At 36.1% G+C, this 10,786-nt stretch overlaps 1 protein-coding gene across 5 annotated transcripts in view; it reads right to left on the bottom strand.

Annotated features, from left to right (window-relative positions):
* The window catches only part of GSK3B (glycogen synthase kinase 3 beta), a 207,997-nt gene that overhangs the window by 115,314 nt on the left and 81,897 nt on the right, over positions 1–10,786 (bottom strand). The window lies entirely within an intron of this gene.

Raw genomic sequence — 10,786 nt, 5'->3', positions numbered from 1 at the left:
TGAGTTCATCATATACTGGACATGACCAAGTAAGGATTCAGTGAGCTTGAAGAAATGTCAATGGAAACTCCCAAAACTGAAATGCAAAGAGAAAAAAGAATGAAAAAGACAGAACAGAATATCAAAGTACAATGCAGGACAATTACAAAAGGTATAGCATATGCATAATAGAAATAACACAGGAAGGAAAAACAAATGAAAAAAGCATTTGAAGCGATAATTGAGACTTCCTCAAAAATTAATGTCAGACACTAGACCACAGATGCAGAAAGAGGACAAATACCAAAAAATCTACACCTAGATATATCATACTTAAAATGCAAAAGATCAAAGACAAAGGGGAAATCTTGAAAGAAGCCAGAGGAGGGGAAAGAAAACCTCACCAACTGACAAGCAAAGATAAAAATCACATTGAACTTCTCAAAAGTCATGCAAACAAGAGTAACGTAAAATATTTAAAGTGTTGAAAGAAAAAAAAAAAAAAAACCACAAGAATAATTTTGCTTTGTACCAGGAAAATTATTCTTCAAATGTAAAGGAGAAGTAAATATTTTTCTCAGAAAAACAAAAATTGACAGAATGTGTCAACAGTAGACGTGTCATCCAAGAAAGGGTAAAATACAAAATTCATCAGAAAGAAAAATGACACAGGTAAGATCGGGTCCGCATAAAGAAAAAGCGTTAGAAAAAGTTGATCTTTTTACCTGTTAGTGGATCTAACAGGTAACCATTTGCTCAAACAAATAATAGCAACAATGCATTCAGTGATGATATCTTATAGATAAGTGATATTAATGACAGCAATGTCATAAGGAATGGAAAGGAGGAATTAGGAATACTGTGCCGTGAGGTACTTTCACTATCAGTGCAGCAATATGGTGTTAACTGAAAATGGATGTCAAAAGGTGTAAAATGTACAACTGCAGACTCAAGTATAACCACGAAAAAAGGTTTAAAAGTATAAAAAATATGCTGAGAGGAGAAAGAATCGTATATAGAGCCCAGTTAAAAACAGAGTAAGAAAAACAAGACAAAAGGATAAACAAAGAACAACTTCAATGAATAGAAACAGTAACAAATATAGCAAAAATATGACCCAACTATATTAATAATCTCTTTAAACATCAGTGCCATAAATGTACATGAAAGGCAGAGACTGTAAGTGAACTGAAAAAAAGCAAAAACAGAAAAATATTTAAGTTGCACAACTAGCTATAAATCAATTATACCACAAATTTAAAACATGAATTAAAAAAAAGTTTTAAAAAGCCCCAATTCTATATAATCAGAAAGAAATCCACTTAAAATTCACAGATTTTAAAAGACAGAGATACATTAAAAGTAGAGACAGAGGGCTTCCCTGGGGGCTCAGTGGTAAAGAATCTACCTGCCAACACAGGAGACACGAGTTTGATCACTGATCTGGGAAGATCCCATATGCCACAGAGCAACCAGTCCGTGCACCACGACTACTGAACCTGTGCTCTGAAGCCGGGAAACCACTACTGAGCCCACGTGCTGCAACTACTGAAGCTCAGGCTCCACAAGAGAAGTCACTGTCATAAGAAGCCCACCCACAGCAACGAGAGAGGAGCCCCTGCTCACCATGACTAGAGAAAAGCCCATGCAGCAAGAGACCCATGACAGCCAAAAATAAATTAACTCATTAATTTCTTTAAAACAGTAGGGATGGAAACATCAAGAAAACGTCAGACCAACATCGCTTTTAGATACTGATGCAAAAATTGTCAATAAAATACTAGTAAACAAAACTCTAAAACTCACTGAAAGGGTTATATACCATTACCAAAATTTTAAAACTTTTTATGTTATATTGGAGTACACTTAATTAACAATGTTGTGATAGTTTCAGGTGTGCAGCAAAATGAATCAGAAGATCTTCTACGCCTTCGTCTTTTTTGGTATTAGTGCTTGGAGCACAGACTTGGATTACTGTGATGTTGAATGGTTTGCCTTGGAAAGGAACCAAAATTATTCTGTTATTTTTGAGAATTACACCCAAGAACGGCATTTCGGGCTCTTTCACTGACTATTAGGTCTACTCCTTTTCTTCTAAGAGATTCTTGCCCACAGCAGTAGATATAATGGTCATCTTAATTAAACCACCCACTCTCGTCCATTTTAGTTTCAGTTCAGTCACTCAGTCGTGTTCAACACTTGCGACCCCATGGACTGGCAGCATGGCAGGCTTACCTGTCTATCACCAATTCCAGGAGCTTGCTCAAACTCATGTCCATCCAGTCAGTGATGCCATCCAACCATCTCATCCTCTGTCGTCCCCTTCTCCCCCCACCTTCAGTCTTTCCCAGCATCAGGGTCTTTTCCAATGAGTCAATTCATTGCATCAGGTGGCCAAAGTATTGGAGTTTCAGCTTCAGCATCAGTCCTTCCAATGAATATTCAGGACTGATTTCCTTTAGGATTGATTGATTTGATCTCCTTGCAGTCCAAGGGACTCTCAAGAGTCTTCTCCAACACCACAGTTCAAAAGCATCAATTCGTCGGTGCTCAGCTTTCTTTAAGTCCAACTCTCACATCCATACATGACTACTGGAAAAACTACAGCTTTCACTAGAGGGCCCACTGTTGCTAATGTCTCTGCTTTTTAATGGTGTCTAGGTTTGTCATAGCTTCTCTTCCAAGGAGCAAGCGTCTTTTTCATCTCCTGGCTGCAGTCACCATCTGCAGTGATTATGGAGCCCAAGAAAATAAAGTCTCTTACTGTTTCTACTGTGTCCCCCATCTGTTTGCCATGAACTGATGGGACCAGATGCCATGATCTTAGTTTTCTGAATTTTGAGTTTTAAACCAACTTTTTCACTCTCTTTCATCAAGAGGCTCTTTAGTTCCTTTGCTTTCTGCCATAAGGGTGGTGTCATCTGCATATCTGAGGTTACTGATATTTCTCCCGGCAATCTTGATTCCAGCTTTCTTCCAGCCCAGTGTTTCTCATGATGTACTCTGCATATAACTTAAGTAGGGTGACAATATACAGTCTTGATGTACTCCTTTTCCTATTGGAACCAGTCTGTTGTTCCGTGTCCAGTTCTAACTGTTGCTTCCTGACCTGCACAGAGGTTTCTCAAGAGGCAGGTCAGGTGGTCTGGTAATTCCCATTTCTTTCAGAATTTTCCACTGTTTGTTGTGACACACAGTCAAAATGTTTAGCATAGTCAATGAAATAGAAGTAGATGCTTTTCTGGAATTCCCTTGTTTTTTTGATGATCCAACAGATATTAGCAATCTGATCTCTGGTTCCTCTGCCTTTTCTAAATCTAGGCTGAACATCTGGATGTTCTCGATTCCTGTACTGTTAAAGTCTAGCTTGGAGAATTTTGAGCATTACCTTGCTAGGGTGTGAGATGAGTGCAATTGTGCAGTAGTTTGAACATTCTTTGGCACTTCCTTTCTGTGGGATTGGAATGAAAAGTGACCGTTTCCAGTCCTGTGGCCACTGCTGAGTTTTCCAAATTTGCTGGTATATTGACTGCAGCACTTTAACAGCATCATCTTTGAGAATTTGAAATAGCTCAACTGGAATTCCATCACTTCCACTAGCTTTGTTTATACTGATGCTTCCTAATGCCCACTTGACTTCCCACTCCAGGATATCTGGCTCCAGGTCAGTGATCATACCATCGTGATTATCTGGGTCATGAAGATCTTTTTTGCATAGTTCTTCTGTGTATCCTTGCCATCTTGTATCCTGTATCTTCTGCTTCTGTTAGATCCATACCATTTCTGTCCTTTATCGAGCCCATCTTTGCATGAAATATTCCCTGAGTATCTCTAATTTTCTTGAAGAAATCTCTAGTCTTTCCCATTCTATTGTTTTCCTCTACTTCTTTGCATTGATCACTGAGAAAGGCTTTCTTATCTCTCCTTGCTATTCTTTGGAACTCTGCATTCAGATGGACATATTGTTCCTTTTCTCCTTAGCCTTTTGCTTCTCTTTTCTCAGCTTTTTGTAAGACCTCTTCAGACAACCATTTTGCCTTTTTGCATTTCTTCTTCTTGGGGATGGTTTGATCACTGCTTCTTGTACAATGTTAGGAACCTCTGTTCATAGTTCTTCAGGTACTCTATCAGATCCAATTCCTTGAATCTATTTGTCACTTCCACTGTACAATCGTAAGGGATTTTATTTAGGTCATACCTGAATGGAGTAGTGGTTTGCCCTACTTTCTTCAATTTAAGTCTGAATTTTCCAAGTTCACTAATTTCTAAGATGGTGATGTTCACTCTTGCTATCTCCTGCTTGACCATGCCCAATTTACCTTGATTAATGGACCTAACATTTCAGGTTCCTATGTAATACTGTTCTTTACAGCATCAGACTTTACTTTCACCATAAGACACTTCCACAACTGAGTGTTGTTTCCACCCCAAAATCATCTTTATCTATAGGTTCAATCCAAATCCCTATCAAAATCCAAATATGGCATTTTTTGCAGTAACAGGAAAACAAAATCCCAAAATCTATAGATACTCCCCAAATACCGCAAAGATCCAAAACAATCTTGAAAAAGGAGAACAAAATCTCACACTTTCTGATTTGAAAACAAGCTACAAAGCAGCAGTAATCAAAACAGTATGAAATTAGCATAAACACAGAATAGAGAAATTAGAAATAAGCCCTTTTGTATACTTTAAACAAGAGTGACAGGACTATACAATGGGAAAAGAATGCTTTCTGAAGCAAAAGGTGTTGGGAAAATAGAATGTTCACAGGCAGCCCCTCCCACACACATAAAATACAACACAAAGATGGATCCTTACCGTACACCACACACAAAAATTTAACTCAAAATGGAGCAAAGCCCTAAACATAAGACCTAAAACTACAAATATCCTAGAAGAAAACACAGGAGAAACACTTCATGGCATTAGCACTGGCAACATACTTGACATTTGGTGACTAGTTTATTTCACTCAGCATAATATTTTTTGAAGCTCATTCATGCTGTGGCAAGTAACAGAATTTCTTTTTTTTTTATGAAACCAAAAAGCTCAAGTGACTAAAGCAAAAACAGTGACTATATCAAACTTTAAAACTTCTAAGTGTCAAAGAAGACTAAAGCATAAGCTAACTTGTATGTGAAATCAAAATTAAACTCAAACAAAATAGAGTAGAATGATGGTTGCAGTGGGTTGGGGTGTGGGAGAAATGAAAAGACATTGATCAAAGGTATTTATGTTCAGTCATGAGATGACATAGTTCTGGGATCTGATGTACACCATGGTACCTATTAACAGTACTGTACTGTATACTTGGAATTCGCTAATAGAGTAGATCTCAAGTGTTCTCACCATACCCATATAAAAAAGGTAATTATGTGAGGTGATGAATATGTTAATAATTTATTAGGGCACTCATTTCACAATTTATACATATAATTGATTATAACACATTGACCACTTTAAATATATACAATTTTGTCAATTTATACTCAATAAAACTCGGAAGGGAGAAAAAAGAGCAAAAAAAAAAACCAAAAATAGTTAAGTACATACGTTTAATGTTACATTTTTTTAATAAAATAAAGTAAAAGGATGGAGAATAATATACCATACTAAGACTAATCAAAAGAAAGCTGAAGTAGTTACATTAATTTTGGACAAAGAAGACTACCCAGCAAGAATAATTATGACAGATAAAGATTGGCATTACATAATGAAAAAGGACAATTCTTAATGTGTATGCACCTAACAACAGAGTGTCAAAATTTTTAGAGGCAAAAACTAACAGAATCACAAGGAGGAGACAGATTTACTACTTAGAGATTCTGACACCCTTTCATTAGTTATCAGTTACTGATAGATCCAGCAAGCCAAAACTCAGTAAGGACATAATTGAACCAAATACTATTAATCAATTGGATCTAATTAACATATTTACAGGAAATTTCATCCAACAATAGCTGAATATATATTTTTCTCAAGCTCATATAGAACATTCATCAAGATAGACCTAATTCTGGGCCATAAGACATACCTTAGCAAATTAAAAAGAACAGACATTACAGAAAACATGCGCTCGAACCATAGTGAAATCAGACTAGAATCAGTAACAGAAAAAAATGCAAAATATTTGGAGCATAAACAACATACTTTTAAATAACATATTGGTCAAAGAAGTCTCAAGAAAAAATTAAAAGTATTTTGAGCTAAATCAAAATTTGTGGATGCAGTGAAGCCAGTGCCTAGTGGGAAATTTACAGCAGTGACTGCATATATTAAATAAGAAAATTCAAAATCAATCTTTAGCCTGCAACTTAGAAAACCAGAGAAAGAACAAATTAAATTCAAAGCAAGCAGGAGAAAAAAATCTAAAGCAGAGACCAAACTGAAAAAAGAAAGTCAACAGAGAAAAATTAGAACTCTCAAAAGATAGTTCTTCGAAAGATCAATAAAACTGATAAGCCTCTTGCCAGGTTAACTGAAAAAAGGAGAGAGTAGATAGAAATTACTAGCATCAAAACCAAAAAGATTCCATCACCACAGATCTCATGGATATTAACAGAAAAAATAAATGGATATTATGATAAACTCTGTACCTACAAATTTAATAACCTAGATAAATGGACCAATTTCTTGAAAAATACAATCTACCAGAACACACACAAGGAGAACTAGATAAACTGAACAGGCCTGTATCTATTAAACAACCTGACATACAATTAGTCATCTTCCTAAATAGAAAGCACCACACCCAGATGGGTTCACTGGTGAATTTCACCAATCTCTTAACAAAGAAACTGTATCAGTTCTCTAGCCTTTTCTAGAAGACAAAAGCAAAGGGAATACAGTCCAATTCATTCTATGAGACCAGCATTACCCTAATACCTAAGACAGATGTATTACAACAAAAACTACAAACCAATATCTCAGCAAACTGATTCCAGCAACGTATAAAAATAAGATATACCAAGACCATGTGGGATTTACCCGAGGTATGAAAAGCCGGTTCAACACTTAAAAGTAATTAATATAATTCACCTCATCAACTGGCTAAAGAATTATCTGATCATATCTATAGAGATAGAAAATGTATTTGACAAAATTCAACATCCATTCATGATTTTAAAAAAACACTCTTAACAAACCAGGAATAGAGGGGAACATCTTCATCTTGATCAAGAACATCTACAAAAACTTCTACAGCTAACTATGTACTTCATGAGGAGAAATTGTTTGCCTGCTGATATCAACAACAAGACAAGAAAAACTTGAGATTCTTACCACTCCTATTCAACACTTCATATGCATTAAAACATAAAGTGTATACAGATTGGGAAAGAAGTAGTAAAACTATCTTTGTTCACAGATGACATGATTGTTCACATAAAAAATCCCAAGTCATCAAAAAATGAAAAACATCTTGGAACTAATAAGCAACTATGGTTTGCAGGATATAAGATTAAGGTACAAAAGTCAACTGCCTTTTTACATACCAGCAATGAACAATTTATATTTGAAACCAAAAAACACAATATAATTTACATTAGCATACAAAAAGGAAAAAAAAGAAAAATACAAAGCAAATAAACTATATACAAGATTTATAGGAGAAAACTACAAAATTCTGAAGAAAGAATCAAAGATCTAAGTAAGTGGAAACATATTTTATGCATTAATACATGGAGAGGAGGACTGCATACTGTCGAGATGCCAGTTCTTCCTAACATAAAATATAAATTTAAAGCAATTCCAATAAAAATACCAGCAAATTACTTTGTGGATATGGATTGGTCAACACAAAATTGAAGAACAGTCAAAAGATTGATACCAACTGATTTCAAGACATATTGTAAAGCTAGCGTAAAAACAGACAATGTGATATTAGAGAAAGAAACAAACAGGTCACTAGAAGAGAAGAGAGCGCCCAGAAACAGCCACCAGATATAACCAACTGAACTTTGTCAAAAGAAAAAAGGCACTTCAAAGGAGAAAGGATAGTGTTTTTAACAAACAGTGCTGGAACAACTGAAAAGCAAAGAAATTAATCTAGATACAGATCTTACAACTTTTTCAAAAATTAACTCAAAGTGGATCACAGACTTAAATGTAAGAGAAAAAACTATAAACACTACAAGATAACATGGAAGAAAATTTAGGTGTCCTTGGATTTGACTGTGTCCTTAGCTTTTTAGATCCAACAGCAAAAGCACAATCCATGAAAGAAAAAAGTTAAAAACTGGACTTCCATGAAAATTAAATATTTATGCTCTAAGACACTAATGAAAACACAAGTCACATACTGGGAGAAAACCTCTGTAAAACACTTATCTGATAAAGAATTTTTATACAAAATATACAAAGAACCCTTAAAACTCAACAGCAAGAAAACAGTCAACCATTTGAAATGGGCAAAAGACTTGAAAAGACACCACACCAAAGAAGATATACTGATGGCACATAAGCATAGTAAAAGATGCTCAACATGGTATTTCATCAGGGAGCTGCAAATTTAAACAACAGTGAGATATTACTGCTCAGATTAGACATTAAGGTCTCACTGTTCAGTCAGAAATTACTTTGCTGACAAGGATGCGTATAGTCAAAGCTATGGTTTTTCCAACAGTCATGTACGGATGTTAGAGTTGGACCATAAAGAAAGCTGAGCACTGAAAAATTGATGCTTTTGAACTGTGGTGTTGGAGAAGACTCTTGAGAGTTCCTTGGACAGCAAGGAGATCCAACCAGTCAATTCTAAAGAAAATCAACCCTGAATATTCATTGGAAAGATTGATGCTCAAGCTGAAGCTCCAACACTTTGGCCACCTGATGAGAATAGCCAACTCAGTAGAAAAGACCCTGATGCCGGGAAAGATTGAAGGCAGGAGGAAAAGGGGATGACAGAGGATGAGATGGTTGGATGGCATCACCAACTCAATGGACATGAGTTTGAGCAAACTCTGGGGGATGGTGAAGGACAGGGAAGCCTGGCTTGCTGCAGTCCATGGGGTTGCAAAGAGTCAGACACAACTAAGTGACTGAACAAAAACTGTTCAGATGGTAAAGAATCTGCCTGCAATAGAAGAGACCTGGGTTTGATCCCTGGGTCGGGAAGATCCCCTGGAGAATGGAATGGCAATCCATTCCAGTATTCTTGCTAGAGAATTCCATGGACAGAGGAGCCTGGTGCACCCTATGGGGTCTTAAATAATCTGAAAGACTGAGCGATTAACACTTTCACTTCCACTGCACTCCTCTCAGAATGGCCAAACCCCAAAACACTGACACCACCAAAGGCTGGTGAGGATGCAGAGCGACAGGAACTCTCATCAATGCTAATGGGAATATAAAATTATTCTGCACAGCCACATCAGAAAATAGTTGGGCAGTTTCCCGCAAAACTGAACCATACTCTTACCATAAAATCTAGCAACAATCTAGCAACTGTGCTACTTAACATTTACCCAAATCAACTGAAAACTTATATTCACACAAAAACCTGTACATGAATGTCTAGAAGAAACTTTATTCATAACTGCAAGAACCTGGAAGCAGCCAAGATGTCCTTCAATAAGCAAATAAAAAAACAAAATGTAGTATATGCATACAGAGGTATTTGTTCTGAGAGAAAAAGAAATGAGCTATCATGCCAAGAAAAGCTAAGCAAGTACATTAAGTGCACATTGCTAAGTGAAAAAAGTCAATCTAAAAAGGCTGCAGTGTATGCTTCCAAGCATATGACATTCTAGAATAGACAAAACTGTGGAAACTTTTTTTTTTAAAATCAATGGTTGTCAAGGGTTCGGGTGAAGGAGAGAAGGATAAATAGGTGGAGCTCAGGGAATTTTTTGGACACTGAAACTATGCCACATGACACTATAACGATGGAAACATGTCATTATACATTTGCCAAAGCCCACAGACACAAATAATGAACAATAATGAAAACTATGGACTTTACTACTAATACATCAATACTGCTTCAATTGTAACATATCTACATTCATGCAAACGTGCTACATTAATAGCAGGGGGGACTGACGAGAAGAGTGTATATAGGAGCACTGTACTTTTCATTCATTGCTCTGTAAAACTAAAACTTCTTCAAACAGTTACCTGTCAAAAAAGGAAAATTAAAAAGTTTTAGTGGGCAAAGAAATTCAACAGAAATTTCTTCAAAGAATACACACTAAAGGTCAATAAAAGAAAAGATGAAATGATGTTCAACCTCATTAGCCAACAGGAAATGTGAAACAGTTCACGCTCAGACAAATATCATCAAAACTCGGATAATAACAAGTACTGGCAACAATGTGGAGAAACTGCAGTGTTTATCCAGTGCTCATAGACTATAAAATGGTACAGTGGCTCTGGAAAACAAGTTAGCACTTTCTCAAAATGTTAATCACAGAGTCACCATAGGACCCACAAGACTTATAAGTATACACCCAAGAGAACTGAGGGGAAAAAAAGCACCCACAAAAACTTGTATGCAAATAATGTTCAGAGCAGCATCATTCATTACAGTCAAAATGTAACAACAACTCAAATGTTCATCAACTAGTGAACAGATTAACAAAATGCAGTATATCCACAAAACATAGTATTATTCAGCCACAAAAAGGACTGAAATACTGAGACATGGTTAACATTGAGGAACTTTGAATATTTTTTCCAAGTGAAAGAAGACAGAAACAAAAAGGTCATACATTATTATTCCATTTATATGAAATGTCCAGAATGGGCAAATCCATGAAGACAGAAAGTAGATGAGTGATTGCCAGGGCCTACGTAAAGAGGAGGATGG

This window comes from Cervus elaphus, chromosome 19 (genome assembly GCF_910594005.1).
Source record: "Cervus elaphus chromosome 19, mCerEla1.1, whole genome shotgun sequence".
In the NCBI taxonomy this organism is placed as follows: Eukaryota; Metazoa; Chordata; class Mammalia; order Artiodactyla; family Cervidae; genus Cervus; species Cervus elaphus.
Note: the sequence above shows the minus strand (reverse complement) of the source record. Positions and strands in the feature narration are given on the sequence as shown.